The sequence below is a fragment of the Saccopteryx leptura genome, chromosome 5, assembly GCF_036850995.1.
Source record: "Saccopteryx leptura isolate mSacLep1 chromosome 5, mSacLep1_pri_phased_curated, whole genome shotgun sequence".
NCBI classification, from domain to species: domain Eukaryota; kingdom Metazoa; phylum Chordata; class Mammalia; order Chiroptera; family Emballonuridae; genus Saccopteryx; species Saccopteryx leptura.
In genome coordinates this window covers 181,412,530-181,436,690 of record NC_089507.1, presented here as the reverse complement: position 1 = coordinate 181,436,690, position 24,161 = coordinate 181,412,530, and the positions used below count along the sequence as shown (strand labels likewise).

Below are 24,161 nucleotides of genomic sequence, written 5' to 3'. Positions count from 1 at the left end.
TAGCCCTAAAAAAACTGAATGGATTAACTGAGTGTAGAATTCTATGCTGAGTTATTTTCTCTTACTGCTTTAAAGACATATGTATTTTGTCTTCTGGCTTTTTTGAGGGGGGTGGGGAGGTTGTTAGTACTGAGAAATGTGCTGTCAGTATATTTGTCATTTCTTCATAACACCTTTCTAAAAATCCTTCGTTACTATTAAGATCCATGTTTGGGATTCTAACAATTCAACAAAATAGTCTTTGGTGTGTATTTATTTTATTTATCTTATTCAGGCGCATTTTGTTTTCTCAGTTTCAGGAGTCATGGTTTTCATCAATTCTGAAAATCCTTGACCACTTAGACTCCTAGACCTCAATCTCTTGGTGCTACTGTTGGGCAAATAAGTTTATAAAATCTGTATTTTCTGGGTTTGCTCACTTTTGTTAAAAATGGCGCTACCCACGTGAATGGCCTTTGCCCAAGTGATACAGCTAATTACCTTTCTGCTTGGGAAGGGACTTGGTTATGCTAATGTGTGCTAGAGGAGGGCTTTCGAACCAAAAAGGTTTTAAAAGGAGGAGCTAGGAGGCCATTTTGAGAGAAGAGACCACCTTGTTGCAGGAGAGGGAGGCCACGTGGTTGTAGAGGCAGCAGGGGGCAAGATGGTGGGGAGCTGGAGGGGAACAGAAGTGGGGCCTTTGATTCTAGGAAAACTTGGACCAGTCAGTGGCTTTGGGAACCCTGAATGGAAAAGGAAGTGTTTTTCCACTGTGTGTATTTACTCACGGGCCGAGTACGAGGCTAGAAATAAAGAAAATGGCCTACCAGTTCTTGGCTCCGCAGTTTCATTACTGTCTATCCAAATCAAATGTGAACCTGCACAAGCCAGGCGGCTGTGGCAGTGGCTGTGGCTACTGACTTTACAGCTGCCATATAGAAAAACTCTTCAGACATACATTCCACTTCACCAATTGTCTCTTCAGCTCAATCTAACCTGCTGTATAATTAATTAGTCCTTTAACTAATTCTATTTGGGGTTTTTTTCCAAGTCATCTGGCATTTTTACTATAGCATTATTTTTCCCATTAATGTTTTTCATTACTACCCTTATGTCTTTTATAATAATTTTGTATCATTTTTTGGTGGGACTTCACGAGTGGCAACCCTGTCTGGGCAGAGTGGTGGAGTTGTCTTTACAGAGCTGTTTTAACCCTCGATTACTTTTTTACAACCAGTATGGACCTCTTCTTACAAATTCTCAGGAGACTTTGCCTCCCTTGCCTCAGGACAAAACAGATAAGCTTCACATGTTCCCACCCCTTGCCACTAGTCTCTCCTTTTATTCAGGGAGTAAGACCTTCAAGGGTGCAGGTTTTGCTTGGTGTATGAGGGAAGGCTCAGGTCCCACACCCCACCTTAGACAAACCCCTGTCCTCACCTGGACATTAAAGCCAAAGACCAAAGACCCAAGAAGACTCGGCTGACCACGCCCTCCCTACACTCAGGTCACTCCCCTCACCCTTGGTTTATGGCTTCTGGCGATCTATTTCATCACTTTATAAGCTCGGCTATGCTTTTTAAAGCATGTGTATTCACTTTTTATAACACTTCTAAATGGACAAGATAATTTTCAGATTATCTGATCTGAAATTTTAGATATAATCTTTTTTTTTTACCCAGAGAAACTAAGAGAAATGCTGTAACTAAAAGATGTAGTACAAAATAATTTATTTCATGCTTTAATAGGATGGAAATAACTGACTTCCTACTTTAAAGAAACAATGCTACTCCTTCGAAAGAAAGATGAAACACTAAAAATAGAAATGTACTTTATTAGAAGCCTTTGCTTATTCATTGGCCATTTTAGATTCAAGTTCTATGCCTAAGGAAAATAATAAAGAATTGACATTTTTGTATTTCTCTACAACAATAGTCTTTGGAAAAGTAGGTCCTAAAATAATCCTAAATCTTCTGAGGGCTTACAAGGAGCCTACAGGCTTCATCTTATTTATGAAGACAACATACCTACAAGGTAGAAATAAGAATCCTGACTTCTCAAAATGGACATGAATAGTTAAGATGTACTAGCTCAGGACAGAATTCTTACTGCAGCTGACATTAGGCTCCCAGAAAGCAGGGATCAGTCTCTTTCACACAGTGTCCACCAGGCAAACCTCAGCACATCCACTGAATGAAGGCTCTACTAAATACAACATCAGGATAGGAGTCACTCATTTACATGTTTATAAGGACCAGATCTAAAGAGAAAAACCAGTATTCTGGTAGAGAAAAATAATGTACCTTCGGGACTTAACATGGTTTTGAAAAGTTATTTCTTGGTTCTTCTTTACACTATTGCCAATGTGCCTCTTTTAAGTTTCATTTTCTATTGTTGCTGGTATATAGCAATGTAACTTTTTTCCCCAGCAATCTTGTCTAATTCTATTAATATATCTGTAGATCAAAAACATTTTTTTCTTTATATATAAGCATATTGCCTATGAATCACAGTTTTTGTTCCTTTTTTCCCCCAATCGTCTTATCTTCTGCTTCACTTTTTTCAAATTTTGCACAGGATAGGACCTCCCACACAGCGCATGAGAGAAGAAATGGCAGCAGCACCGTTTTTCCTAATCTCAAAAGGGAAATTTAAGTGTCTTGCTATTTAGTGTGATGTTTGCTGTAGGCTTTTTGTAGATGCCCTTTTTATTAGGTTCTTGGTCCTCCTCTTGGTTCAGTGTTGGTAAGTTATATTTTCCTAGAACTTGCAAAATTATGGCCACGTTGAGAGGTAAGAAAGAAGTCTCTTACACGTGATGTGTGGTCAGCACCCCTGCCCCTGGATCCTTCAGATGTTCTTAATGAACACTTATGACACTGCACAAATTGGACAAAATGATCACTAATTTTTCTAATGTCAACCCCATCTGTAGTGAAGTTCCATGTTATATTCTCAAGATGAATAATTTGTGCCTTTTTCTTGGTCAATTTTGCTTGGTATTTGTCAATATTATTACTCTTTTGTAAAAATAAGGTTTTGGCTTTGTTGAACTTCTCAAATGTATCTTTGTTTCCTGTTTCATTAATTCCTGTCCTTGTTACTCCTGATTGGTTTAACTTTCTTTTACTTTTTTTTTTTTTGTATTTTTCTGAAGTTGGAAACGGGGAGGCAGTCAGACAGACTCCCGCATGCGTCCGACCAGGATCCACCTGCATGCCCACCAGGGGGTGATGCTCTGCCCATCTGGGGCATCGCTCCGTTGCAACCCAGAGTCATTCTAGCGCCTGAGGCAGAGGTCATAGAGCCATCCTCAGCGCCCGGGCCAACTTTGCTCCAATGGAGCCTTGGCGGGAGAGGAAGAGAGAGACAGAGAGGAAGGAGAAGGGGAGGGGTGGAGAAGCGGATGGGCACCTTCCCTGTGTGCCCTGGCCAGGAATCGAACCCGGGACTCCTGCACGCCAGGCCGACGCTCTACCACTGAGCCAACCGGCCAGGGCTTCTTTTACCTTTTTTAACTCCTGGAGACAGATACTTAATTAGATCACTTACTTTTATCTTTTCTTCTTTTTTAATGTATATATTTAAAGTTATAAATTTCCCTGTAAATAATTCTTTAGCTACATCTTACAAGTTTTGATATGTAGTATTTTCATTATTTTTCACTTCAAAACATTTTCTATTTTCCTTTTCTAGGGGGTCTACATATAAATACTAGAAGTAGATTTTTTTTTAATGTCCAAATACATAGAGAATTTTTATTTATTTATTTATTTATTTTTTCTTCTTTCATTTTTCTGAAGCTGGAAACAGGGAGAGACAGTCAGACAGACTCCCGCATGCGCCCGACCGGGATCCACCCGGCACGCCCACCAGGGGCGATGCTCTGCCCACCAGGGGGCGATGCTCTGCCCATCCTGGGCGTCGCCATGTTGCGACCAGAGCCACTCTAGCGCCTGAGGCAGAGGCCACAGAGCCATCCCCAGCGCCTGGGCCATCTTTGCTCCAATGGAGCCTTGGCTGCGGGAGGGGAAGAGAGAGACAGAGAGGAAAGCGCAGCAGAGGGGTAGAGAAGCAAATGGGCGCTTCTCCTGTGTGCCCTGGCCGGGAATCGAACCCGGGTCCTCCGCACGCTAGGCCGACGCTCTACCGCTGAGCCAACCGGCCAGGGCCTTTATTTATTTTTTGAGTTGTGGTCAGACTACCTGCTATAGACCATTTCGATCCTTTGACATTTGTTCAAACTTAGTTTAAGGTCCAGAGACAAGCAATGTTTAATTTTTTTAAAATTTGTTTATACTGAGAGAGAGAAATGCGGGGGGCAGTGAGAAGCATCAACTCTTAGTTACTTCACTTTAGTTGTTTCTGCGCTCAAGCCAGCTACTTGGGGTTTCGAACCTGGGACCTCACCATCCCAGGTCGAGGCTCTATTCACTGCGTCACCATCAGTCAGGCAAATATTTATGAAGACAAATATTGTATGTGTTAGCTGGCTGCAGCATTTTATTTATACATAGTCATACATAGACCACATTTCTAATTTTGTTCAAAATTCTAATCCTTACTGACTTTTGTGTCTGCTTAGCTGCCAATTACTTAGAAGATGTGCTAAAATTCTCTACTATGATTATAGTTTTGGCTATTTCTTGTAGTTTTATCATTTTTTGTCTTTTATCTTTCGTGATTATGTTAAGATACAAAGTTTAAAATGCCGTATCTTTAAACAGAATTGAACTTTTATCATTATTAACTAACCTTTTCTCTAATATTTTTGTTAGTCTATTTTATACAACAATAACAGTTTTTTAATAGACTTAAAATATGATCTTTATGTTTTAACTGGAGTATTTAGTAATTTTACATTTAATATGAATGCTGATATTTGAGTTTAAATCTAATATCTTATATCAGGGGTCCCCAAACATTTTACACAGGGGGCCAGTTCACTGTCCCTCAGACCGTTGGAGGGCCAGACAATAAAAAAAACTATGAACAAATCCCTATGCACACTGCACATATCTTATTTTAAAGTAAAAAAACAAAAAGGGAACAAATATAGTATTTAAAATAAAGAACAAGTGGCCCTGGCCGGTTGGCTCAGCAGTGGAGCATCGGCCTGGCGTGCGGGGGACCCAGGTTCGATTCCCAGCCAGGGCACATAGGAGAAGCGCCTATTTGCTTCTCCACCCCCCCCCCTCCTCTCTGTCTCTCTCTTCCCCTCCCGCAGCCAAGGCTCCGTTAGAGCATGAATGGCCCGGGCGCTGGGGATGGCTCCTTGGCCTCTGCCCCAGGCGCTAGAGTGGCTCTGGTCGCGGCAGAGCGACGCCCCGGAGGGGCAGAGCATCGCCCCCTGGTGGGCGTGCCAGGTGGATCCCGGTCAGGCGCATGCGGGAGTCTGTCTGACTGTCTCTCCCTGTTTCCAGCTTCAGAAAAGTACCAAAAATAAATAAATAAATAAATAAATAAATAAATAAATAAATAAATAAATAAAATAAAGAACAAGTAAATTTAAATCAAACTGACCAGTATTTCAATGGGAATTATGGGCCTGCTTTTGGCTAATGAGATGGTCAATGTCCGGTTCCATATTTGTCACTGCTAGCCGTAACAAGTGATATGACGCGCTTCCGGAGCCGTGAGGCAAGCGTCCTGCGTCACTGGAAGTAGTACTGTACGTGAGTGACGCTGTGCTTAGCAGTGCAGCCACATACAGTGCTCCTCTCACTGACCACCAATGAAAGAGGTGCCCCTTCCAGAAGTGCGGCGGGGGCCAGATAAATGGCCTCAGGGGGTCGCATGTGGCCCGCGTGCAGTAGTTTGGGGACCCCTGATTATATTGTGCTATTTCCCCACTGTTCTGGGTTCTCATCTCCTTTCTTATCTAATTTTGAATTGTTTTTAAATCATTCCGTTTCCACCCTCTACTATTACAGAATATTCCATTTCTACTCCTTAGGAATAACCATTTTTATTTTTAGATTTTATTTATTCACTTTGAGAGAGAGGGGAGAGGGAGAGAGAGAATGAGAACGAGGGGGAGGCAAGAAAGATCAACTCCCATATGTGCTTTGACCAGGCAAGCCCAGGGTTTTGAACCAGAGACCTCAGCATTCCAGGTCGATGCTTTAGTCACTGCGCCACCACAGGTCAGGCCTCCTTAGGAATAACCTTTAAAAATAATAAGATTCAGGGTTTACCAAGTTAAACAAAGCTTGACTCTGTACTAATTCCATAACCCCTTTAATTCAATGTTATTGATTTCACATATTTAATCTTGCCCTTACTTCAGCAACCCCTCACTGCCAACATTATTATTAGTCCCTTACATTTTTTTGGAGTTGCCCAAATAAAATTATTTATTACCTTCTTTATTTTTCATTGCTTGTACATCTCATGCTTCCCATTTGGCATCCTTACTTTCCTTCCAGGAACATCCTTGAGAATTTCCTCTAATAAAGAACTGTCTTGTTTTTTTTGTCTTAAAAGTTACCTCATTTCTGGCCCTGGCCGGTTGGCTCAGCAGTAGAGCGTCGGCCTGGCGTGCGGGGGACCCGGGTTCGATTCCCGGCCAGGGCACACAGGAGAAGCGCCCATTTGCTTCTCCACCCCCACCCCCTCCTTCCTCTCTGTCTCTCTCTTCCCCTCCCGCAGCCAAGGCTCCATTGGAGCAAAGATGGCCCGGGCGCTGGGGATGGCTCCTTGGCCTCTGCCCCAGGCGCTAGAGTGGCTCTGGTCACGGCAGAGCAACGCCCCGGAGGGGCAGAGCATCGCCCCCTGGTGGGCAGAGCGGTTGCCCCTGGTGGGCGTGCCGGGTGGATCCCGGTCGGGCGCATGCGGGAGTCTGTCTGACTGTCTCTCCCCGTTTCCAGCTTCAGAAAAATACAAAAAAAAAAAGTTACCTCATTTCGCCTGACCTGTGGTGGTGCAGTGGATAAAGCGTTGACCTGGAACGCTGAGGTCGCCAGTTCAAAACCCTGGGCTTGCCTGGTCAAGGCAATGTATTCAATATATAAGTTAGTTGTACCTGTTCCCTCTGTCAAACTTGCTAGGTTATTTGTAGTTTCTTTCCCTTGTAGGTATCTTCAAACTTATGTATAACTTAAAGAACAGTAAGAAGTTTTGAAAATTGATGTCAACCACTCCACTATCCCGTGTTCTCACAGATCTCTTTCTGCTGGTCCTCATTCACGTGCTCTGCATTTTTTTGTGGTTATTCTTAACTAGGGATTGCTCATCGTCCCTCATAAATCATACCTGGGGATTCACTAAAGGTACAGTCCTTCAAAGATCTTGTTTGCTTGTGGACTGGCCCAGGAGTGCTGTCTGTCTAGGTCAACTCTAAAGTAAAGAATTTAAAAATCAGTTTGAGGCCATGGCCGGGAGGCTCAGTAGATAGGCTGTCATCCCAGCACAAGGTCCCGGTTCAATCCCCGGTCAGGGCACACACAAGAAGTGACTGATGTGTACACAACAAAATGGAACTAAGTGGAACAAAGAGTCACTGCTTCTCGTTCTCTCTGTCTCCCTTCTCCCCAATCCCCTCCTCTACCCCCCAAAAATCAATGGAAAATTTTTTTTAAAATTGGCTTGAGAATTTCTTACAACTTAGGTCATGAGATCTGCATGTGGGGCACCTTGTGAGTTCAACTCCACAGCAGGCAAACAGGCCTAATTCTGATTCATCTTCACCCCGAAGGTGCGGGAGCCTCTGTGGTTCCAGCTCTAAGGGAAAGGTCTTCCACCACACTACCCCTGCGCCCAGAGGTGCCATCAGAACTCAGTTTGCCCAAACTGTCCAGGACTGCACCTCTCACTGAGATTTCGGCCTCCTCATTATCTTCCAAGCCATTCAGTGCTTTTAGACGTTTTCATCTGTATGGAGCACTTACCCCACCCCTCCCCAGGCAGACCACCCCAGTCCACACTATCACCAGACATACAGTGCCCCTTCTTTCTTCAAGCTACTGACATCTGGCACTGTTGTCACTCCTAGGCAAAGCAAATCCCAGCCAACCATACTCTTAAGAGGAAAAACATCATCCCTGCTACATGACAGGAGGGCTGAGCATGCTAGGGAACCTTTCAAAGCCAAAACCGGGTACACAACAGCCCAGGAGGAGGGGAGCCCACAGTGTCCTTACGCTGCCCACCCTGGGCTCTGCACGAGGATTCCAGGAAGTGGGCCGATTTTTAGGTTAGAAATGTATGGGTCAGGGATGAATGACCTCTAGTATCCAAATGCTGGCTCCTTTGTTTTCAAGAAATCCACTTAATATTCCAACACTTATTACATTAACCTGGGTGGTGAGGGGGACCTGAGGAAGAATTCAAGTCTCCATCCAGATCAGAGCCCTGCGAGTTCCTCCTCCCTTTATTTAACTGCAGCGGAGGAGCTGCCTTTCTGCTCAGATTTGTGATTAACAGGCAGCATCTGCTCACAGGCAATAAAATCCGATCCTCTTTCACAAGCCCTCTGCAAAGGCCATCTTTGATTAAGGAATTCTGCAGCCAAACCTTCCCATCTCTCTGACAAGGAGAACCACAGCATGAGAGTTATTTCTTATTAACAACAACGGTAACTCAAACTTCATTCTGGCTCTGTTTTCAAGTCGGCCATTGTATGATGTATTCCAAGCTCTCATACACCACTGGTGGGAGTATAAATTAGTACCAACACTTTGCGAAGAAGTCTGGCACTCGCTTCTAAAGCTGTGTATGTGTCTCCTTGTGGTTCCAAGATCCCACTCCTTGGAAGAGAGCCAATGGAAATGTGGACAAGTGGTCACCAGAGTCAGGGGCAAGATTTTGTATTTTATAATATAATATAATTTAAAATATATTATAAGCTCCAAATTAGAAACTATCCAAGTCTTCATCACTAGTGAAATGGATAGACTGTGATGCATTCACACGATGGAGTACTACACAAGAGTGAACTAGCCGGACACACGGCTGAACCTCACACATATCCAACGCAAGACCCAGAAGAGCATATGCCGTATGATTCCGTTTCCATCAAGTTTAAACACAGACCGAATGAATCTGTGTGCTAGATAGAAATCGGGAGAGCAGATATCCTGGGGGATGGACAGCAACTAAAGGGGGCATGGAGCAGCTGTTGCAAGGGGCAGCATGGGGGTGACGATGTTTCTTAATCTGCTGGTTAAACAGGGTATGTAGCTTGTGAAAGTTCATATTGACCTACAGACTTACAACTGCATTTTTCTGTACATGTATTTTACTTTAATAAAGAGAAAAAAGTGTGTGTGTGTGTGTGTGTATGCACCAACTTTGGTAGGAAAATGATCATGTCAGTCTTGAAAGAGGAACATCTTTAACCCTTTGAGTAGTGAGTTGTTTTTCATGCTCGCTGATCTCCAGGAGTGAGTTTTCAAAAAATGAAATTAGTTCCAGTTACAGTTTTATTAACTTAAAATCATGTTTATTTGATAACCAATTTATGAAAACAAGAAGAACATACTCTTCCTTTTTTTAATGCTGCCATCGTACATGTAGGTTCATACTCTGGATGGTCAGGAGGCACGAGGATGTACCTGAACATTCGTACTACTCAAAGGGTTAATGACCGGAGAATCGGTTGTAGACTTTCACTCCTGCCACCTCCCAGACCTCACCTGTGCACACACACATACACGATGTCAGCTGGAACCACAGTCAAGATGGGCAGTCACCTCCTGCTTTTACCATCCCAAGACCCTCACTGTCCCTGGCCAAGCCCACTTTGCCATCCTCCTCACCGACTTTTAAAAATCACACCATTCAGCCTGACCAGGCAGTGGCACAGTGGATACAGTGTCGGACTAGGATGCGGAGGACCCAGGTTCAAGACCCCGAGGTGGCTAGTTTGAGCGCGGGCTCATCTGATTTGAGCAAGGCTCACCAGCTTGAACCCGAGGTCGCTGGCTTGAGCAAGGGGTCACTCAGTCTGCTGTAGCCCCTCAGTCAAGGCACAAATGAGAAAGCAATCACTGAGAAACTAAGGTGCCGCAACAAAGAATTGATGCTTCTCATCTCTTTCTCTTCCAGTCTGTCTGTTCCTCTCTCTCTGTCTCTGTCACACACAAATAAACAAAAAACCAAACCATTCAGAGTAAGAGGCAAGATCTGCCAACTCAAAGATTTACTGGACTTCAGAGTCGTGGCAGAAGTTGACCTTTTAAATATCCCTTAACACATCACTAATAAGACTTTTCATTCAGGGTGTCAATAATTAATTTAACTCCTCAGCACTGACTCCTTCCTTCCCTCTATCACTGTGATTACTACTAAATCCCAAAAGTTAAGATTCTTTCTAATTACCACAAATATCTAGAACTCACAAAGAAATGAAAACGTATTCAACAGAAATAAAGCTACATCTAATTCCTATTCAGGACAAGTCTTAACTGAAAAGAAAACAGTTTTTGATGCAGTTGAGTTGTGCATTTTAACGACTGAATGAGAAGTTCCAGAAAAACACACAAGTTGGGCTTGGACCAGAACAAGGGTGTTCCATATAAAACGAGTAGGCCAGATCCTCTGGTCAGAAATGGATAGAAGGCCAGGATCTACTTTTCATTTCTTTGCCTAAAAGCAAAAGCAGGAAGAGAGGAGGAGAAATGAGGGATGGGCTAGGCATGAACGGCCTCTTCCCAACCAGACCACCTGCCCCAACAATTTTTCTCTACCTGCCTGTCTTTTATTAACATGTCCTTCCCAAGGAAAGAAAGCCACCATGTGGGGGGGAGGCAGGAGGTGAATTTAGCAGCTCCTCTCGCTCCTCAGTCCAACTCCTCAGTCTAACTGTGAGAAGAGAGAACGGAACCCCAGCTATAAGAAAAAAAAAGTCCCTCCTACCACTAAGGACTACTAGTGCCACGAAACAAAATCCACCTCTTTTCAGAGCAAGGCAGCTCGCTGTTCAAACCAAAAATAACTTTGCTTTCTGGTGAGTGTGTCATCACTGATATGCTCAGTTACTCTGCAAGCCCCATCTAATGCTCATCAGCTAAACAGGGAAATAAAGGCGCAAGCTTATACTTCTCAGGGAACCGGGGTGGCAAGGGCCCAGTCTCGTGAGGAGTCCTGGTGTCAATGATGGACTGCGGAGAAACAGAGCACTGAGGTCAATACAACCGGGGTGGAGGTTTGAGGCTCCAGGGACAGAGCAAATGCCCAACCCTCCCCCCGGGGTCACTTCAAACCCCTGGCCTCTGCTGGCAGAGCAGACTATCCACATTGGATAGCACCCCCCACACACACACTGGTGTCACTTTCCCAACTGTAGCCAGGCTAGAGGAAGTTCAAAAATTACCTGGCTTTGGGATATATTTATATTTGATGCCCTAGGAATTCGGATGACTTCAACTAAATAATAATACACTCATAGAACACAGCATTAGAAAATCATCTGTCTGCTAGCTCAGCAAGCATGGGCACCTACTGTTTGCCAGTCACTGTCCCAGACATTAGGGACACCTTGAAGAAACAAAACAGACACATCCCTGCACTAGTAGAGCTTATGCTCCAGTGGCAGAGATGACAAAATAATTTATATATGCAGCATGTCAGGTGGTAATACTGAAGAGAAAATCAGGCAGAGGAGTTGGGCAAGGAGCCAAAGTAGGGGTGGGAGACTGCCAGGGACTGCCACTTTAAATATGGTGGTCAGAGAGGTGAAGAAGATTGGGGAGCAAGCCATGTAGCCATCTGGGAAAAAGTTCCTAACAGCAACAGCATGTGCAAAGGCCCCGAGGCAGAAGCATGCCTTAGAAACAAAGATGAGACCAATGTGACTAGAGCAGAGGACAAGGAGATGGTAGGACTGAGCAAGGAGGAGAAAGGCCTTGGAGGTCACCGTAGAGACTATGGCCAAGGAGAATCTTGAACTGGAAAGTGACCTAGTTTGCTCTCAGAACAGACTACAAGGTAGGGGGTGAAGGCAAAAGCAAGGAGACCACTCTAGAGTTAGTGACATAACCCAGGCAAAACAATATTTAATAAATATTCATCAAATTAAAAAAAAAAAGCCCAGGCAACATGAGAGGAATTTGGAGCAGATGGCAGCAGTGGACCTCGTGAGAATGACTGAACTCGGGACCTGCTCTGAAGGTGGAGCTGCCAGGACTCGCTACTGAACAGACCCAAGCACGAGAGAGCAGAGTGTTAAGGATAAACCAAGGTTTGTGGCCTGAAAGATGGAGCCATCTGGCCTAGTTTCATTTTACACGAGGAGGAAACCGAAGCTCAGGAAGAGAAAAGTCATGTCTAAGGTCACACCACTTATTCCTGGAACTGGAAGCCAGACCAGTGCTCCTCCCACTGCCCCCCCCCCCCCAGCTGCAGCTCAGCAGGAGACACTGGTGACCACTGGGGAGCCCTCCAAGTCCCCTCTGCTCTCTGATGCTGGAGTGGACAGGGCCCTCAGGGATGGCCAGTCCGCACACGTGGCATGCAATCACGGTGGGATGCTGGTGAAGGAGCAAAGGCCCTGCCCAGAGGAGCAACCACAGTCCACGGCTGCCATTCAAGAAGGCAGACCTGGTGTGACCAGAAATCCCCATTTTTCCCAAGAGAAGCCAAACATCTAGATTTTATGGGGGAAAAAAATGCCATTTTTAACATGTGGTTTAATTGTTTAGTAACATGAGGTTGGCCAAGCAAATCTCACGTGCAGACCAAGTTTTGTATGGTGCCCATACAGGGCACTAGCCTGAACCCAGTCTCAAAACAGCCTAAAACAGATCTTGTTCACTCACACCTTCACCAGGGTTAGGGTGTGGAATTAAAAGTTTGAGTTAAAATGGTCTTTTATTCTAGCTTTTGAGCCAGCAGATGATATTCACTGTCACTATAAATAGCTGATAAATTCGAACACAATCTTAGTGGACCACCTCTCTGTCCGAGAAGAGAGTAAGTAGCTGCCCATCATTCTGGGTAGTTAACTTTGGTTTCATGTTATTCTATTCAGAGAACTAAGATCAGCCCACTAGTATAACAGCCTTACAAATAGTCACTGACCCAAGAAACAACTTACTTCAGCCAAGTATAAAAACGCCAGTATATCGGAATTCTAAGGTTGGGGAATTTGCAGCTGTTCCAGTCTGGTCAAAATAACTGAATGTAGAAATTACAAAATTTTCGTTATGAATTAAAGTTGTTGCCCACTGCTAGCCAGGTGGGAGACACATGTCACTTATAGCACTTAAAGGAAGCACACTAGATACGTGTGGTTGTCAGACCTGGGAGTCAGGCTGCCTGTTTCAGGAGACTCACCAGAATCTGCTGGGCTCAGAACACAGCCTTCTAGGAAGCACCCGAGTTACTTTTCTATCATGCTAAGTGGCCCTCTTGCCCAGCTCTCTCACTTAGAATTAAATATTTATTTTCCCCACAAGCCATATGTTTTTTGCCCAATAACTATTTTTGTGTGTGTTTGGTTTGACCATTTTGATGCTGTTGGTACTAAGAATCTCTCCGAGGCAGGGCCTCTATCTGTGCTGCCCACTCACCCTCCTTTTCTTCCTTTGGTATGCAACTTACAATGCACACAAGGAGTTGGGAGTAAATGTTTTTCTACAGGTGAGGTATCTCATTAGTCTGAAGCGTATAAACTGCCACTTGTCAACTGTTTCTGACACGTCTAGAATGAGCAAGTTCAGGTGGTTTAACATATTAATATTTCTAAATGAGCCAAAGGAACAGAGACGTGAATGTTTAGAGAACACCGACTACCTCTAGAGTAGCACTGTCCAAGGGAACTTCCTGTGATGATGGAAATGATCTAAATCTCCACTAACCAACACATAGCTAAGCACTTGAAATGTGGCTAGTGTGACTAAAAAACTGAGTTTTAAACTGTATTTAACTTTAAGTTTAAATAGTTCTATGTGGGTACCGTGTAGGATAGATGGTCTTAAGATAAGAACTAGGCTTGCTCCTTTGTATTTATCGTGTTTGCAGGCCCAGCACGAGATGCTTAACAAAGAAATGAAAAGTACCTTCTTGTATCCTCACATTTCCAACTGACTCCCCACCTTCCTTCCACTGAAGCGCTTCTAGTTCTGTGTCCTCCCTTCATAGGTAGTTACTGTCTCAGCAAGTGTGGAATCATATGGCCCTATAGGTGAACATTAAGAAGGCCATGCCCCCATCACCCAGCACTGGGCAATGGGAACCCTGCCAAGGGTCTCCATGTTCTCACCACAGCATGGGGTTGTTGCAGACCTAGATGCGTGTCAAAGTTGTAGAATCTGATTCTAAACAGTAAACTTAAGTTAGTTAGGCTCAGTTTCACTTGTCCAATGACATACAAAACAACTAATGAGACTATGTTAAGAAGTATTGTGGTCTACCTCATTTAGTCCACTTTTATTGTGTTACGGGCCAGGCCTCAACCACTGCAGGTCCAGATGTACAGATGAAGAGTGCAGTCCTGCCTTCATAATTCTGACTGACCACTTTTCCTTCAAAACAAGGTTTCACCAAAGAAAAATATGTTGTCTAAAAAGAACTGTTGACTCCCTGCCTATATGTTATTCACCTATTAGTTTAAGATCACAGGAATAAAAGAACTAAGAGGAATCTGGGGTCCTGACACTTTTAAAAGGTATCCCTGCTACATAATAAACCAATATCCCATTAAGTCACTTGTATTCAACCATTTAAATGGAATTGTGTGCTCCATAATTACTGCAGCCTGTTGACTTAGCGCTCACTTCAGCGAAGAGCAAAATTAGTCAAATGTGACTCAATAATTTGGGATTGTTTTAAAACTGTCCCAACATCAAGATACCACTCAAACTTCTTACTCTCTGTATAGATGTTCAGAAGCTGATTCCTAAGTATAAAATAATTCTGTTAGCATAATGGCTCCAGCTCTACCACTGGACACCCTCTATTTCCAATCCCAAGATGCCTTTCCTGTCCCCCTCCCACCCTCAGCAGGGGCCCCCTTGCCCTGCAGGCCACATTCTAATTGCTTTGGGCCACATTCTACTTGCTGCCACATTCTAATTGCTTCAGTGTAAAGGGAAAACAACCTACTAGATTGGTCCCCACCTTCCGTCCTTTGCTTAGATAGAGAGGGAAGTGGCATCTCCAGGACCTCAGAACTGGAAGCTACTCTCTGGAAGGGAAACCGGTTGGCAGCACATAGTGAAGCTGACCTTTGGAAAGTTCATAAAGGAACTGAGACATCACAACAGTAAGCAGCAAGCTGCAGGATCACCAAGACTTCTCTGGTGTCAGATTAACGGGAAGTTAAGGCAACCAAGCACAGAGGGAAAGGGTAAAGCAAGGAGGCAGGGTCAGTGCAGAGTACATGCTCCCCAACGCAGAGGGATGGTGTAAAACAGGGTTCCCCAAACTACGGCCCGCGGGCCACATGTGGCCCCCTGAGGCCATTTATCCGCCCCCGCCGCACTTCTAGAAGGGCACCTCTTTCATTGGTGGTCAGTGAGAGGAGCATAGTTCCCATTGATATATTGGTCAGTTTATTGATTTAAATTTACTTGTTTGTTATTTTAAATATTGTATTTGTTCCTGTTTTGTTTCTTTACTTTAAAATAAGATATGTGCAGTGTGCATAGAAATTTGTTCATAGTTTTTTTATAGCCCAGCCCTCCAACGGTCTGAGGGACAGTGAACTGGCCCCCTGTGTAAAAAGTTTGGGGACCCATGGTGTAAAACATGCAGCTTCCCTCCTGGGAGTGCTGGACAAAAAACCTAGGTTTCCAGACCCTCAGCAGCAGTGTTCCTGAAGAAATCTCTAGCTTGGGATGTGAGGCCTAAATTCCAGAAAGTGCCCATCAGGCACCCTCATCCTGCAGGTTGCAACACACTAGGCAAACAATGATGTGGGAGACTCCCCAAAGCTTCCAAAGTTTCATTTCCTCCGTGCTTCCTAGGCTCTGATGATCTTCGACCTCTCCAAGCTATTGCCAAATTGCCTCTGTTTGCACAAGGTCCCTGTTTCATCCAGCACTCACCTGGGAGGCTGCCCAGCTCCTAATTGTGAGTGTGTTTTACTATCTCCAGGCTACAGATAAGGAAACCCAGGTTCAGAGAGGTTAACTGCAGAGGGTCGGTAAGCATGGTGGATAGGGGTGGAATCCAACCCTGCATTTGCAACAGTCAGGATGGACCCAGACCCAGATTGCACTTCCTTCCCATGCCCCACATGTCCTTAAAACCTCATCCCAACAATAACGGCCAACACTTGTTGACTACTTCCTACACGTGCTGGGTCTTAGGATTTTCTCTTAAGTAGAAACGTCAGCAGCCCTGTTTTTCACACAGGGAAGTGGACACCCGGAGTGAAACAGCTGGGTCGAAGTAACCCTCAAAGGTTTCTGAGATTTCAAAAGCCCCCTCCCTTAACCGTTACAAAATACCAACCTACTATTTACGATCTATAATCTGGAAAGGGGTTCCTGCAGCTTCCCGGACAATTTAGTGGAAGCATGGACCATAGCTTGCCTCCCCTGCTCCAGGGAGCGGCCCGAGAGCCCCGCCGGCCGGGGCAGGCGCCAGGCCCGGTGCCAGCGCACTTGGCCGACCCGGCCGGAGATGCCGCTTCCGCCCGGACCTGGCACCGCCGGTCCATTCATCGTGGCGTGGGAGGGACGGGGCGGGCCATGTAGGGCCCGAGGTGCTCCCGTCCCCTCGCTGGGCGCCCTAGCGCTGAGCTCCGGGCAGCTGGGCCGAGGAAAACGGTGCCGCCAGGGGGAGCAGGGAGCCGCTTCCCGCACTCCGGGAAGTTGCCACGGAGGCCTCCCGGGCGTCTGGACCCTAGACAGCCCTCAGTCCCCGCACGGCCTCACCCGCAACCCTGGGTCCCAGGCCCGTCCCGTCGGGGGCTGTTCGGCTCCCAGAAGCGCCTCCAGGCCGCAGCCTGCAAGCGGACGCGTTCGGCCCGCGGGCCCCTCATTCAATCCCGCCCTCCTCCTCCCGCCCCTCCAGCCCGGCCGGCCTCCGCTGCCTTCCGCCTGTCCCCCCACCCTCTCCAGCCCGGACTCCAGCCCGGCAACGTCATCCGGCCGCTTCCCGAAACTTAACCCCTTCCTCCGCCAGCTGTGCCTCGCCCCGCCCCGCCCCACCGACAACTTTCTTCGCCCAACTTCGGAGCGCGCGGGCCGGTCCGACGGCCAGGCGGGGAGGGAGGGGTCGCCACGTCGCGCTGCGGGTCCACCGCGGGTCCCCCAGACTGCGAGGGCCGCGGAGCTCACACCGCGGGGCGCGCTCGGCCGACGTCCCTGCACAGGGTTCTGCCCAGCACACGCCCCCAGGACCCGACCCGACCCGACTCCGAGGGTCCGCGGCTGTGGCGACGGGTGGCGGCGCTGCCGGGGGAGGAGCCGCCAAGGAGACGTGTCACTGGCGGCGCGGCCGGCCCCGGCTGCGGCCCCGGCCCCGGCGCCCCGACGGTCCAGCCCGCGCGCCGTCGCCGCCACTGCAGGGCCCGGCCAAGTTTCTTACCTGCAGCCGGAGAAGAGGGAGGGAGAACGTGAGGGCAGGGGCCGCCGTCGCCGCCGCGGAACCGGGAGAGAGGAGCCGTTCGAACCTCCACCGAGAAGCCGCCCCTAAGCAGATGCAGGCGCCGCGACCCCGACGCTGCCCGCCCTATCCGCCGTCCGCTCCGGCCGCTAGCTGGCTGCGTGCGCGCGTGTGGAGTCGTGGCACTTTCTGCCTCGGAGCTGGCGAACGGCCCCCTCCGCCGCGATCGCCGCCTCCTGGCTTCCCCACCCGGGCCAGCCATTCATCGGGTAGCCTCTCCTCATTGGCCCTGGCCCCGCCACTCCGCCAGCCGCTGACCAGTCAGTGCGCGGGCGGCCAAGCAGCGACGGCGGCCATTGGGCAGAGAGGTGGGTCTCCGCCTCGGCCAATGGGAGAGGGGAGGAGCTGCTGGGGAAACCGGGAGGGCGGAGCCAGGGCGGGGCGGGGCAGCGCGACGCAGCGCTGGCCCTGCGCGGGGGCGGAGCGGGGCCGGACGCCCTGCCAGACGGGAGGGGGGGCGCCGGCGGGCCACGCGCAGTTCCCAGAGGCCGACTTCAAGCAGGCTCCGGCTGGTCGGGTGACGAAAGGTTCGAATCCCGGCATCGCTGGGCCTGCGTTCCTGTACCCCGCGGATCTGAGATGGCAGTGGGTGTTACCCTGAGCAGGGCTGCGCAACACGCCTACAACTGGGAGAAATGCTTTATTTAAACCCAACTACTCCCAAACAGCGCCCCCTCGGGGCCCCAGGTGTGAGGACAGGCTCTGTTGGGGGTCAGTCCTGGGAGGACAAGCCCTATCTTCAAAGACTGCAGTCAGTACCAGAAGGTGCACAAGGAATGGAGGGTGGACGTCATCGCACTCATTTTTAGGGAGGGTACCACTGAGGCATAGTCTGTTTGAGTTATTCAAACCACAGCTGGCAGAACAATAATTATAGTCCGCCTTATGGCTTTTACTCCATGCAGTGGGGACAGCCAGAGAGCCTGACTCAAGAAAACACCCATTTCCCAGAACTGAGCAAATAGTGGTTCTTCATCACATGACGTTATTCCCCAGTGTAAGCCAACACTCTTCATAACCAAATGAGTCTTTAAGATAATTTTAAGGCTGGGGTTTAGCCATTATATCAGTGTTTCTTAAAGCTAACTCTTTGAACTTGAGCCAAAGCTAGTGCCTTTGAAATTAAGGTTTCTGAGAGGCCAAAAGGGATGCTGCAGCCTGATCTTCCCCACATGACTTTCCGGGCCCCTGTGGCTGCAGAATCCTGTTCCTAATACCCATTTCTTGGCCAATTTTACATTCTCCCCCCTTCTGTTTATCACTAGTACTGTTGTAGTTGGTGTTAGGAAGATGTGGAAAATATAAGCTGTCATGAGGGAATAATGGGGCTGATGACATAAAACTGTTTATTTCTATTTTTAATCTCAGCAATTCCTTACATATGAATGATTTATCAATGGGAATTAACCTGGATTAGCTCTCAATATTCGGTCTTTCTCCAGTGGTGTGAGCTCTGGCTTGAAATACAAGTCAAGATATCCAGCTCCTGGCTGGCATGTGCTACCCTCTAGTTCTAACTGAGCATGGAGAAACCAGTTAGCCTCTGTGAAAGTGGGTGTGCTCCGCTAGGGCCATCATTGCCCCACCTGGGTTTTAGAGAGGAAGCTCACTCCTTCCTTTGTGTTTACCGGGTGCCTGAAAGCAAGCAGCCTAGAGCAGGGGTCTCAAACTCAACTCAGCATGTGGGCCGCAGAGCAAGATCACAGCTGTTCCGCGGGCCGCACTAGGTCTACAAAAGGCAACTGTTACGCAACACTTTTCTCACTGCAGTTGAAAACAAAAAAAAATCAGTACAACAAGCACAATCGTACATGCAGTTTACTCAGTGTCACAAAACGACCAGAAACTGTAGTTCGCATCACAACTGCTGTTAACGAAGCTAATATCTAGCTAGGATGCTAGAGAAATGAAAAATACAAGTAGGCCCCTAGGCTTACTTAATTTTATCCAAAATATTTTGAACTTCGTGGATTAGTCTGCGGGCCGCACAAAATTGTTCGGCGGGCCACATGCGGCCCGCGGGCCGCGAGTTTGAGACCCCTGGCCTAGAGTGACCCAGTAAAGACCCGACTGCCCTCAAGGGCCTTTCTATGACCAGAGACCCCCTTTATCTGATTTACTGTTTAGGTTTTCTCAGAAAGAGATCCTGACAGGAGAGTTTGGGTTCAAATGAATCATCTCTTTGGCCTGTTTCCACTGACAATACCTCAGGAATGGTCACAGGAAACTACCTGGTAGAGAAATGGGATGAGAAGGAGCTAGCTGATAGCCCAGTACCAAGCAAGTGCCTGCTGTGGGCAGCAAGGGCTCTGTGTCTTTGGCCATTCGGAAACCATGTGGTACACACCCTAAAGATGTCCTACCTGTGGGGTGAAGAAGTAGGTTATTTACCTACCTACTTCCAGTCCTCATTGGTTGAGTGCTTCTTCGGGGGAGATTTTAACGCTGTCCCCATGCCCTTCCAGCCAGAGCAAAGCAGCAAAGAGGCCATGCCGGAAGGCGAGTGTCTAGAGGGCGCGAAGGGGGGCAGGTAGTAGGAGGGGAGAGGTCACGATGGTGTCTCCTATGCAGCTCTGACTCAGCTCCTGCACAGAGGAGAGGCTCAGTAAATACACGTTCCATAAATATTGTTAAATGAATTAGAGGATTACACACTTCCTAGGGGTAAGCGGTGTTTACAAAAAAGGGGCTCTCTGTTCCCTTCCATAATTTATCATTGCTTTGGCCTCAACACAACCTATGTTCCAGTATGGAAAGCTGGCCTGGTCTGAGCCTTCACCTTTTCTCCCTCCCTGTCCCTTGCCCTCCCTCTACCAGGCTCCATCAGGGTCAGATCAGACCCCACCTCAACCCCCTACCCACTGGCCTGGCCTGGCTACTGCTGTGCCCACAGACTGCCATCATTGACCCTGCTCAGCTTCATCACATGTGTTAGCCTTGCTTTCTTCCTTGGTGTATCTGGGAAAAACCAGAACCACCTAGGACTAGACGGACAGGGCTGCCTGTGTGGGGACCGAGGGGCTTCCCCAGACCCAGAGCCACTGGCCCTGCTGCATTGTCTGCCGCAGGCTTGTATCTTCTAAATCACACAGGCTTCCACGACAGAAGAGAAAAATCTCACCTCCAGACCTGTCTGCTCAGTGCCAGGCACCAGGCTAGAGCCTGGAAAACTGGTCTCTGTCATTCCTCTGGATGACAGTCCAGTGAGGTACTGTCACATGTAAACAGGCCAGAGAGAGAGGAGCCCGTGGACAGGGATGGGCAGGGGCACCAGGGCTGTTAACCTAGGTGAAAGACAGTAGAGGGGGTGACAGCTTGAAAGACAGGTGCAGTTAGCCAGGCCAAGAAGTGAGTGAAGGGCCTACCTTGTAAGAGAACAGCCTGGGCAAAGGCCTGGTGATCTCAACATGATGCACGAGGGGCAACTATAGATTGTGTTTTTGCCCAAGCCTGAAGGATAAAGGGGAGGGTCAGAAGCGATGAGTCCAAATGGTTATCATAATGACATGAGGGAACTCTTTGGGGGATGATGTTTAATATCCCGTGTCTTGGTGATGGTGGTGGTTACATGATGAAATTACATAGTCTTGAAAAGGGTGAATTTGGTTTGTAAGCAAATTATCCTTTAATCAGCCTAACTCAAGGAACATATTAAGTTTTAAAACAAATAAAACATTCTTCTTAGGAAAAACTAACCATACAAGAATAATTATCTAATATGGTTCATTAACTTATGACGGTTCTTTGCTTTCTATTGCTAAATTGCAAATATAATTTTAAAAGGCTCGGCCGAAAGATGAGAATATGTTATGTCTTAGAGTGTATAAAGGGGTTTTGCTTTATCAACAACTCTGAAAGGATGATAAATGGCAAACAGAATAAAATGTCATGCGGGAAAAAAAAGCTATCATAACAAAATATAACATTTCTAGGTCTTCGGTGCCAGGCAATATTCAAGATCTCCTACAAATAACTAAAATTATTTAACCCTCAGAACAGCCCAATAAAAGAGCTATAGTTATTATCTTCACACTAGAGCTCAGAAAACTAAGGCACAGAGAGGTTGAGTAACCTCCCAATGTCAGAGGAGGGTTAGTCAGAGGGGGAGTGTTTGGCCCGATGATCCATGCACATGGTCATGGCATTTGGTGCCAGTTCTGGAAAGGTACACTGTGCCCGTGTGTGGGGTGGATGAAGGGGTGAACCTTTGGTGGTGGTGACTCAGGGAGGGGTTTGTGATCAATGACAGTGAAGGTCACTCTCTTGGTCCTCTCTTGGAGGTCATTGTAATGCTCAGCTAGGTTATGGATCCACTGAGTTGGGAGTCATTGCAATAGCTCCGGTGACAAGGGCATGAACAGGCCAGTGGTAGAGTGGGGGCAAGGGCCCTTCATTAGGAAGTGAAGTTGATGAGGTTTGGCAACTCCAAGGTCCTAGGCCAGGGAGGAGTCACCTATGAGCCCCTGTTCCTGGCCTGAGTGACAAAGAGCATAGTGGTGTCACTGTAGGGGCAGGAAACACAAGCAAATGAACAGGTGGAATAGAATTGGGAAGGATGTGCATATTGTTTTGCCATGTTGAATTTGAGGAACTTGAGGGAAGTTCAGGTGGAGCTATTGTTTTTGGCTCAGGGGTTGAGGCCAGTCTGGGGGATATAGTTTGCAAAACTAAGCACATAAGTGCAAGTTGTAACCTCAAAAATACACAACATATAGAGCTGGGAGCTGCATGTGAATGGAGACAAAAGAAAGACAGTGCTTAAGTCCTGAACAGAGAAAGGAAAACCCACAAAAGAGTCTGTAGCAGTCAGCTTTTGCTGCATAACAAACCACTCCAAAACTCAGTGGCTTAAAACAATTGCAGTTTCTTACTAGAGCTTACACATCTGTGTGTTAGCTAAGGCTTGGCTGATCTTGGCTTGCTCATGCATGGGTCTGTGGGTAGGCTAGGGGTTCACCTCTACTCTGGGCTTGACTGGGTCAACCTAGACACTCTGCTCCACTTGGTTCATGCCCTCCTCCTGGATTCAGCGTTTCTTCTGGTGATGGTTGAGGCAAAATAAAACAAGTAGAATTACACAAGTTCATTTGAAGGCTTAGAACTGTATTGCTTCTACCTCATACCTCATTCTGTTTGGAAAAATATGTCATATGGACATATTTTGAAGCCAAGACTGCAGAAGAGGGGAAATACAGTCAGGGATGAAAAAATGGCGCTACTGATGCACTCTACCACTGAGTCCAAGAAAGAGAAATGAAAAATGTAAATTAGAAGAGGATGGTTCATGGAGGGGAGAGAGTCTCAAGAAGTGGAAAATGGTAAGCACTGGGAAATGCAGTCTGGAAATCCAGCAAGATAAAGACTGGAGTATGCCTGAAACATGGCAGTTCAGGATTCACCTTGAGAATACAGCTTTAGACAAGGGGGAGGGTGGTGAAGTAAAATTATGGAAGGCTGAGAAACAAATGGGAGAGGAGAAGGTGGAAGCAATGTGCATCCATTCATCCAAAGGATAACTCCAACTCAGTACCTACCTACCACACTGTTCTAGGTGGTGGGAGACAGCCATGAGCCAGGCAAAGGGAGCTCACATTCTAGTGAAGAGACAGCAGACAGGGAAACCAGTAAATAAGAAAGACAAGTTAAAATGATGCAGAGGGCCACAAGGAAAAGAGAACAGGCTCAAGTGATGGAGAAGCAGAGAGATTTGGGAATAAGAAGTGCAGTGGGTGTGAAGATGGTTAGAGAAAGGCTCTCCGGGTGGGTGGGGGCGGTGATAGTTGAACTGACACTTAAATGATGAGAAGAAGCTGACCTTGTCTTGGAAAGAAGGACAAATACATGAAAAAATCCTTGGATGGGGAGGAGCTATAGCAGCTGTATCAGGGAACAGAAAGAAGGCTGTGTGGCTGGAGCTGACGGAGGAAGGCAGATAAAGGCAGGGATGCCTGAGGCAGGAATGGACTAGATGTGAGCCTTGGGATGTATTGTGAGGCCAGTGGTGGCAGGGAGCTTTAAGGAGAATAATGAAATCTGGTCCACATCTTTTAAATGAAAATATAATTAATATACAATATTATATTAGTTTCAGGTGTATAACATAGTTATTCAACATTTATATACCTGATGAAGTGATCACTACAATAAGTGTAGTAACCATTAAACACCGTACAAGGTTATTACAATATTATTGACTATATTCCCTATGCTGTGCATTATATTCCCTTGATTTACAGATTTTATGACTAGACATTCGTGCCTCTTATCTTCCTTTACCATTCACTCTTCCCCACCCCCTTTTTCTCTGGCAACCATTAGTTTGTTTTCAATGTCTATGAGTATGTTTCTGTTTTGTTTTTTAGATTCCACATATAAATTAAATCATGCAAATACGAATTCAGAAACACATATACACACCTATGTTCATTGCAGCATTATTTACAAAAGCCAAATATGGAAGAAACCTAGGTGTCCATCAATAGATGAATGTATATAAAGAAGATGTGGTATGTATATACAGTGGAATGTTATTCAGTCATAAGCAAGAATGGAATCTTGCCGTTTGCAACAACATGGATGGTCCTAGAGAGTATTACTCTAAGAGAAATGTCTGAGAAGGGCAGATA

The 24,161-nt window shown here is 46.7% G+C and overlaps 1 protein-coding gene across 5 annotated transcripts in view; it reads right to left on the bottom strand.

The window, feature by feature from the left end:
* RRBP1 (ribosome binding protein 1) overlaps positions 1-17,740 on the bottom strand; it is a 74,212-nt gene extending 56,472 nt beyond the window's left edge. For all 5 annotated transcript variants that reach the window (XM_066387086.1, XM_066387087.1, XM_066387090.1 and 2 more), the window contains exon 1: positions 17,458-17,740. The gene's annotated coding sequence lies outside the window, so the exon portion shown is untranslated. The remainder of the gene's footprint in view (positions 1-17,457) is intronic.
* Positions 17,741-24,161: the final 6,421 nt, after the last annotated feature.